The 9,650-nt window shown below is 32.7% G+C and overlaps 1 long non-coding RNA gene across 1 annotated transcript in view; it reads left to right on the top strand.

The window, feature by feature from the left end:
* Positions 1 to 2,718: 2,718 nt before the first annotated feature.
* Positions 2,719 to 9,650, top strand: part of LOC111088779 — a 66,746-nt gene continuing 59,814 nt past the window's right edge. Inside the window, exon 1 of the long non-coding RNA XR_002613200.1 lies at positions 2,719 to 3,130. This is a non-coding gene — a long non-coding RNA (uncharacterized LOC111088779). The remainder of the gene's footprint in view (positions 3,131 to 9,650) is intronic.

Raw genomic sequence — 9,650 nt, 5'->3', positions numbered from 1 at the left:
AGGATACGGGATAGTTCTAGAAACGTGGCGTCACACCAGTCATGTGACTCGCTGACGCAACAGTAGGAACAAGGACTTTTCAAAGTTTAGAAAGGATTAGAGTGAACATCAATACATACATTAAAAAACGTTAAAATACTACCGAAAAGTTGGTCAATTTAGTGCCACGTATCAGTGTAAAAAAAAAAAAATTGTCCTGTATAAAAACTGAACCGAGACTGACTTTTACTATGAGGTCGGTTCTGGACTTTCATGTTTTAAGTAATATTAAACTTGAACGTTTTTACGCTCTTCTGAAATAAATTTCTTTCTTTCTCATAAATCATCAAATTGTTTTAAAAAATAAATAAGCCCTTGGCAAAAGAAAATAGATTGGACTCGTAGACGGTCAATTCCACTACTAAATTAGGGACAGCTGGCCCTCGTGAAGCTTTGTGCGAAATTCATAAAACAAACAATACAATATTATAATAAATTATTCCAAAAGGTTTTTGGTTCTGAGTTAAAATCCAAATATTGAAATCGTACGAAAAGATTGTGAGTGGGGGCATAACTTACTGTAATATGGTAGGTTTATTTTTTTTAAATATGTAACATAAAGAAATGCTTCATTATACCATGTACTTACCTTGGTGTTTGTGAAACCAAACTATTGGAATATGTGCAGTATGTCCAATGCGCATATCAGAAGTAAAAATGAAACGGCCATGAATTATAGATTCAAGAAGTTTTCATCCCAGTTACTCCTCGTGTGTATTTGAGGAAAGCTAAACATAAAATCAAAACAACTAATTAAATTATGACAGTAATTTCTGATTACGACAAGGACATTCAATTACAGAGGAAATTATTCACATTCAGCATCAATCATAGAGATTGTTCGGTGATTGGAAGCCATCTTGTGACATATATTTTCATTTTGATTTGTATCACTAACCTGTTATAATTAAATCACATACAACTAAAATATTAATACTGAATTAAACCAACCTGTTCCTGAGACAAAAAGGAAACATGTATACGTATGTGTGTATCAAAACACTACAATATTTAACATTCTTCAAAGTCTAAAAAAAGAACACTTAAGTATTTTGCCCCCCCCCAGTGGCACAGCAGTGTGTCTGCGGACTTATACCGCTAGAAACCGGGTTTCGATACCCGTGGTGGGCAGAGCACAGATAGTTCTTTATGTAGCTTTGTGCTTAATAGCAAACGTTTAACAAAATAGTTTAAGTATTTCAGTGTTTTGTTATTCGTATCCATAGGTTTGTTTCTTTGTTGTAAAACAAAGTCACATTGGGTGATCCGCTGGATCCATCTCGGGGACTCGACCCTCGGATTTTATCGTTGTAAGTCTGTAGACTTACCGCTATACCATGTGTTTTGATTTATATTATATATAACCAACTAATCTAAAGTAGCTTGTATTTCTTAAAGTTTTTGAGTGTAACACATATTGTTATTTACTTAATTGTTTTAAAAAATAACGTACATGTTTCCTTAAATTAAAATAGTTCAAATATTACCTGTCGGTTTCCCAAAATATTGTTGCGTAAGCAGTCACATGACTACAGTGACGCAACGTTTCTAGAATTATCATGTACTTTGGCGAATGCTCTAGTATTTACTAGTAGGGTAGGCTGGTATATATATAAGAGGGGAAAACGTGACGCGGTAACAGAGGTAATGTGTGGATAAGTAGTGAGTAATTGATCTGCGGTCGGAGTATTATTGACGTTCGTTGCTATAGCGTTTGTTTAGCGCGATTGTTGAGTGTATCGGTTAAGTTATATTCGGAAAGAATAAACCAGTTTTATTAAGTAAAGACTTGTGTCGTTAAAGTTTCGTTGGAACAAAGTTACGGAAAAATCAATTAACAAACGGAGACGTAACAATATAAATTTGTTGTGTTGACCCTACATGTAAAATCTTTTGTCTGCAGTTGCCAGTCGCTCTTGATTTTACTTCAAAGGTTCAACGGATATTCAAATATATTATCATATTAAACACAAATACGTAACTAACATGACTTACCATGACTTGTTTTGTTTTGATTATATTTAAATAATGAAAGTCTAACGAAAAATTAATTAAGATTAAAAATAATTACCTGAGTTTAATCAACAGATGGTGTTACTTGCTGCGAACTAAAAGGCCTCACTCGAAGGCAACACATTCCAAAGAACAATAACTCTTTCAGAAAAATAAAACTGTCTTAGCTGATGATGACTACTCTGCCAAATTTTATATTTGTGTCTCCCAGTCCTACAATTAATTCCAAAAAAAAGAAAGATAATGCATCGACATTATCAGTTTTCTTAACAGTGTTTGAGATCTCAATCAAATCCCTCCCATACCTTATTTTCTCAAGATAAAACAATTTCAGAGATCTTAATATGCTCTTGTATGGCGATGTTTACATCCCAGGTATCATATTAGTACCCCTCCTATGAACCGTTTCGAACAATTCAATTTTCTTCCTAAAGAGCCCATGACCAAACAGTTACTTCTGAAATTGTACTCTGTGAAAATAAGAGTTAAAAGCTGGTTTCATGTCTTAACAAAAAATCAATGGTATTTTAGCAATAGCAAAACATTGTAATACTTGTAAGAAAACTATTTCAATTTATTTCTATAAAACCATTTCACCCCTGTCGGACTTTTGGAAGTTGAATACTTTTGCGCCCTCTGTGCCATAACAGCTATAAGCAGTAAATTCATGACGTAATTTCTAGAGTTAAGGCATTCCTAAAATAGTGAAAATAAGTATGGTAACAGTAACAGTTGGTATGTTAAAAATTCGTTATTTTGTATTAGAATACGATAAACGATACTAGTTTAATGTGATAGTATCAATTATCTGTTTTTCTATTGAAGTCAGTTTACGTAAATATACGATATTGCTGAAATACATTAGGAACAAACGAAATGTGAGTAACGCTAGCACTGTAGACTGTAGTGTAGCACTTGCACGTTGCATACTACTACTACTACTTAGAAGTAGCACCAATCAGTTGAAACACAGCTAGATCCTGCTCTTGGTTATACAATAAAACTAAAAGTAAAACGAACCCCAATTTGTATTTACCTTCTGCAACTTCGAAATTGAAGGAAGTTAGCTAACAGTTAGGTAAGTTATTGATAAGTTTGTTTTGTTTTTTAGAGAATGTCATTATTGAGAATTTATTGATAATGGTAAAATTTGTGTATGCTTGGAAAATTATTATCAAAGTGACAACTCATTTTAAGACTAAGATTTAACTAGGTGAACTACTAGTAGTAGTAGTACTACTGAACGTTCAGCAAGGACGCAAGAGATATTTTAAACATTATTTCATGATATTTGTTAAGTGAGATTTACCTGGCAGATAATGTAATATGTAATTTTGAGATAAAAGTGTTTCAGGACTTGTGTTGCTTGGCTGCATAAGTTTATATTTGTTTTAGAGATGTGTTTTGATGAACTTGGTATTCCTTAAAATATTAGGGGAAATTGTCTTTGTAATTGACCATCACATAAAACCAGATATAGTATGTACAGGGATGATATACATATTAGCATGGAGCTAAGGTATGGAAGATTTTTTTTCATGGGGAGGCTGCACTTTGTTTGCCCCCCCCCCCATTTTTCTCTAAAAGGTAAGGAAAAAGTAATTTAATCTTTTGTAAAATGAACTAAAATAATTAGTTATTAGCTTGATTGTTGATAAAATTTACTTAGATTTTCATAAAACTATTAAAAGGGCCAGTCTGAGGGCAGCTGCAGCTCCCCCATCCTGCATGCTTATCAGCCCTGCCCCCTAGTACTTATCAAGCTCTATTTTGAACTGTTCTGTTCCTATCATAGTGAACACATGTAAAAGCAATCTATTTCAAAAGCCAACCACCATGTTTGGAAACAAAATTTCTCTAATTTGCAGGTGTCTTATACCCTGCCAAATCTGAAATCTTTGTTCCACAGTCTTACAACTCTTACCATTAAACATACACACAAATGATGCTGCATCAATCCTATGTATTAATTTTTAATTCTGAACACTTCAATCAGATATGCTGTAATCTTCCTTTTCCCAAGATAAAATATTTTATTTAGACCTTAACCTGCTTTCATATGACTGTTCCTCCATTCCAGGAATTATCACAATATCACTTCTTCAAACCCTTTCATTGACTCAGTGTCCTTCTTAAAAGTAAGGAGCCAGAAACTGAACATCAGGGGCTGTTACAGGCTTTACTAAAAATTGCATTTTGTGACAACAAATCTTACTTATGGGGATTTTTTTTTATGCTAACATTTTATCCTAGTAAAATTTTAACATACTATTTCATTCACATCTTTGTTACAACATGGCATCTGTTTACTCAATAAAATTACTGTGCAATTAAAATCACGGGTATTTATTTTTTGCTCTAACACATGCCACATAAATGGTAGTAAAAACTAAAATAATTAAACTGGGTTTTGGTTTTGAAGATTGGTGATTTTTTCACTCCAACTTCTTACGAGTATTATACAGAGCAATTGGTGCTGAGCACAATATTTTGAATGAGGCCTGACCCAGATCTATACAAATAGTCTCATTTGAACTTATACGCAGTATTCCTATAGATACAACTCCAAAAATCCTATTTGCTTTCCCACTACCAACAATACACTGTTTGGAAGGTTTAAAAGACTGGAAAGGCTTGATAAATATTTAAATATTAAGGACTGGCTTTGATCGTTTAAAGTTTAGTTTTGTGGATGGAACAGCTTTGATGGGCTAATGGGCCCCTTGTTCTTTAAAGAGGCTACTGCTCATGTAGATGAGGATAAGGGTGTGGTTTTGGTGTATTTGTATTTTTAGAAATAATTGGAAAAGGTGTCAGTGAAAGGCTTGTTAAAAAGATTGTGGTTATGGGGGATAAGTTGGCTCAATGGATAGAAAAATGGTTTGATGGAAGAGAGCAGAGGGTTGTTATAAATTGGATTGATTTCACAAGTATTATACCCCAGTATTCAGTGTTTAGGACCCTTTGCTCTTTTTGATTTTGATGGGAATAACTTTAACCTGTTTTTGAAGTAAGTTATATTGTTGTTCTGGATGATTAGTCACTTAAGTCATCTAAGAAATGTTGTGTTGCTAGTTGTAAGGCAAACAGGATTTTATTTAGAAATACTGAATACAAGTCTCAAGAGGCTATAATTGTATTGTATTGGTTGGGCCACATTTGGAATATTGTGTTCAGTCCTTGCTTTAGGAAGGGCATCAGGAAGGGTTCAGAGGAGGGTTACGAGTTCCAGGATGATGCCTGGAAGGAAAGGTTGTCATAAAATGACGAGTTGAGATCTCTCAAAATTATTTTCTCATGAAAAAAAAAAGAGAGATTTTGATTGAGGTGTTTAAGATTAAGAGAATTGATAGTGTTTATATATTATTTTTTCCATTTTTCTGGAATGTTTTTTTTTCCAGATAAAGTGGATTCAGTTAATTTTAAGGGAATTTAATATAAGGCTCAATACATGTATAAATACAGTGCTGGATTTGGGTTTTTATTTAGTGGATGGAACCGTTTATATGGACCAATAGAGCCCTTGTTGTCCCTTACGTTAATAGCTTGATTGAAGAATGGGATCTTGGCATAGTGGTAGAAAAGTCACTCGAGCCATTAAGGCAGTGTTCTGTTGCTAGTAGCAAAGCTAATTAAATTTAGTTTGTATTCATGATCATACTGATTACTGATACTAGTCAAAAGAAGTAATTATCTCTTCATACAGATCATTAAGCAAGAATTCACTTGAAATAACATGTTCAGTTTTGATCTTATTTAAGAAAGGATACTAGCTTACAGAAAATGATTCAAAGGTGGGCTACTAGGACAATTCCAGGGATGGAAAGGTTATCTTGTAGGAATAGGTTAAGATCTCTTATTTTCTCTTGAGAAAACAAGGGTGAAAGGTGATCTTACTGAAGTTTATAAGATATTTGGTGTTGTGCTCTTGAGTCAGAAGAACTGATCTTGTATTTTTTGTTTAGTTGGAAAGTATTTTTTAAGAGATATTTTCTGTTTTTTTTGGGTTGCAGTGCTCAAATACATTACAGGGTGCTTTTTGGGTTAACTAAGCCTGTTTTTTATTCTTTGGTTTGTTTTTCTGATGTAAAAATTCTTCGGAGTTGTCATATTTTACAACTAACATTTCGGGTTTTATTCATTATCCGTTATGAAAATTGCCTGCATTGAGGATCATACTGATATCACAAAAATGATCCTGCCATTACACACACTATACAATATATATTGTCAATTTGCCTACGTCATAACTTAATCCTAATTAATAACCTCTTATTAACTTGCCATTTTTAGATAATTTTTCATGCTTTCTGAAGCATTTAACATCAGTTGACTTCTCCTTTGTGTTCATTAATGTTTAGCATCATTAGTTGCTTCATTCGTATAGTTGAGGCACAGTGAAAAATTGTAATATTTATTATGTCAGTTAAATACTTGTATCTGTCGCACGATCGGAGTTGTGTTATGTGAAAAGTTGTTCATTCAATTTCAGTCTACTACAGTTTATCATCAGTGCCGGATTTAGACTTGGTGAGGCCCTAAGCTATATAAAGCTTGGAGACCCCTTGTTAAAAAGTTACACCAGAAGGTCTCACGAAGGTGCGTACCAAAACAGGACCTTGGGTCATCACAAACAAATTAAAAACATATATATGCCTTTTAATTATTTAATAGCAAGGTATTTAAAGTGAAAAATACAAATTATTTTCAAACGAATGCATTTACTGATTACATATTTATCAATCTGAAATTTTGTGAGGCCCCTGCGGATTGTGAGGCCTTAAGCTGTAGCTTGTTTAGCTTATGCCTAAATCCGGCACTGTTTATTATGCTTCACATGCTCACTGTTTTGAGTGAAGTGCATTTAACATTTGTATTTATTTATATGGAGCATAGTTAGTTTTTTTCATTTACAGGTTTGATCATAGTGAAAAGCTCTAATATTTAGTATATTATGTTAATGTTTTTAAATTTCATGCGATCTGAATTGTGTTTCTTAAAAGTTTTTTTATCCACTTCCAATCTCCAAGAGTTCATTATGCTTCACATATTCTTTTTTATTATTTTGTTTGGGGCAGAAATGATCCATTTTCAATCACTGTGCAAGACATTGTGATTGTAACATTCCGAGTTATAAACATTATGAACTACAGCGAATATTTATTTACAGCTGGCTTCATTAATTATGATGCTGTTCAAAGTTTTGGGGATGATAAATAAACATGAAGATATGTCTTCACAGTTTATATTCTGAGGCTGTAATTGGTGAAATTAGCTTGTGCTTTGCCATCAAGAATGAGAGTGATGTTCAGGCTTTTTTAAAACATGAGGAAAGCCTTTAGAAATATAACTTATGAAAACACCTGGATATTCAAATACCAATTATTGGTTTGAAAATTCATTAAAAGGTATTATTAATCAGCTATTTGCTTCGTCTCTAGCATGGATTTTATTTTGATATCGTGTTTTTGGATGGATTTAATGGTTACAGAAAACTTGTGTGTGATCGATAGCAAGTTCTCTGAAGATGTTAATTATTTGGTCGCTGATTTCTGAGAATGTACAGTAAGATATGCACCAGTCAAGTGTCTTGTTGCAGGTTGTTCAATTGGATCTTGGGTTCATAGGTTTGTATGCTGTGTGATTTTTTTGGAGTTTTGTTTTTTTGTGGATAATTGTTTTTACATTTGTTTTTTTCATCACACCACTACACTTGTACACATAAACAGACAACACATTTGCAGAATTCACCTCTATAGAACACATACAACTTATTCAAAAAAAGCCATTACCTCAATATCATAAAAAAACTATACAAATTTCAAAACCAAAATTTCCATTAAAAAAAAAATTAAAACATTCATACTGGCCCATATATCTCTTGAGATTATTAAATCAAACAACAACTTAACATACTAAACACCTAATTAAAACAACTACAAAACTCTGTTAACTCAGTAACCTTGGTGGTGAAGTTAACTAATTCAACCAACTTACACAAACTCCTCGCCCCTGAGACAACACATTTGTAGAATTCACCTCTACAGAACATTTATGTGTACAAGTGTAGTGGTGTGATGTGTTCTGTAGAGGTGAATTCTGTAATTTTTGTCTGTTTATGTGTACCAGTGTAGTGATGTGTTCTGTAGAGGTGAATTCTGTAATTGTTGTCTGTTTATGTGTACCAGTGTATGTGATGTGTTCTGTAGAGATGAATTTTGTAAATGTGTTGTCTGTTTATGTGTACCAGTGTAGTGATGTGATGTGTTCTGTAGAGGTGAATTCTGTAATTGTTGTCTGTTTATGTGTACCAGTGTAGTGGTGTGATGTGTTCTGTAGAGGTGAATTCGGTAAATGTGTTGTCTGTTTATTCCTTACAGTGTAGTGGTGCGATGTGTTCTGTAGAGGTGAATTCTGTAAATGTGTTGTCTGTTTATTCCTTACAGTGTAGTGGTGTGATGTGTTCTGTAGAGGTGAATTCGGTAAATGTGTTGTCTGTTTATTCCTTACAGTGTAGTGGTGTGATGTGTTCTGTAGAGGTGAATTCGGTAAATGTGTTGTCTATTTATGTGTACCAGTGTAGTGGTGTGAATAAAGTGGAATTTATTGCTTAATTTATGATGCGTATCACAAATATTTGTATAAGAATTGGTTTAATGGGGGTTCTGTATGTTTATACCATTGATTTATATGCTTCATCAAAAACCCACATCCAAAACTACACATGCAAACAGCCAACCAGATATTCTTCTAGAATTTGTCACCGTTAAAACTAATTTCTTGTTCAACAACCAAATCTAAAGTTCTAAAACTATGCTACAAATAGAGCTGGTTGATCAGTTATATTCAACTAATTGGTTATTCTTGTGTGATACTAATTTTCACCTAATTTTTTATTATTAAGCTCATATTTGAATTACAGTTCATGCTGTGTGATAAACGTCTTTAAGTACAACGATTTAGGGTTAAATTGTTTTTTAATCCTAAACTGTTGTACATAAAAATGTCAAAGAAGTATTGTATGAAAACTCTGACAAGCTTAAAATACAATCAATACTGTTCACTGGGTTTCTCATTATAAATTTTTTACAAGACTTCTCTACTAAAACTAAATAAACTCATTTTTATTAAAAAAAAATTTCTTAGATTTTATGTGATGTAACTAGTAAAGATTCTGGTTCGTAGTGTCTGATAGATAATATATAATTCAGTGAAAACAAATTCACTCCAATCCTAGAAAAACAGTAAAACAAAGATGTTACAACACTTGCTACATGACAAGAAAAGATGGTATGATATTACAGTGGTTTGAATTTTAAAAATCACAGGAGAGCAATAAATCATTCTTAAAAGCTTTGTCAGAAGGGTAATAGTATATTATGTAAATGAAGATATGTTTTAAGAATTTATTTTCAGAAAAATTTCTGTGAATCATTAATGTTAATGTTGCAGAGATAAATGCAAATTTACTGTAATCATTGAATGGCAAATTTCTGTTTAGTGCAAAAGTATAGTAAATGAATATGTTTTTAAACACTTGATAGTTAATTATAGTATTTTGGCACTTGTGTATAAAGTTAAAATCATAAATAATATTC

The sequence above is a fragment of the Limulus polyphemus genome, unplaced genomic scaffold, assembly GCF_000517525.1.
Source record: "Limulus polyphemus unplaced genomic scaffold, Limulus_polyphemus-2.1.2 Scaffold4429, whole genome shotgun sequence".
NCBI classification, from domain to species: domain Eukaryota; kingdom Metazoa; phylum Arthropoda; class Merostomata; order Xiphosura; family Limulidae; genus Limulus; species Limulus polyphemus.
The sequence above is the reverse complement of the archived record's forward strand: the minus strand, read 5'-3'. Positions and strand labels throughout refer to the sequence as shown.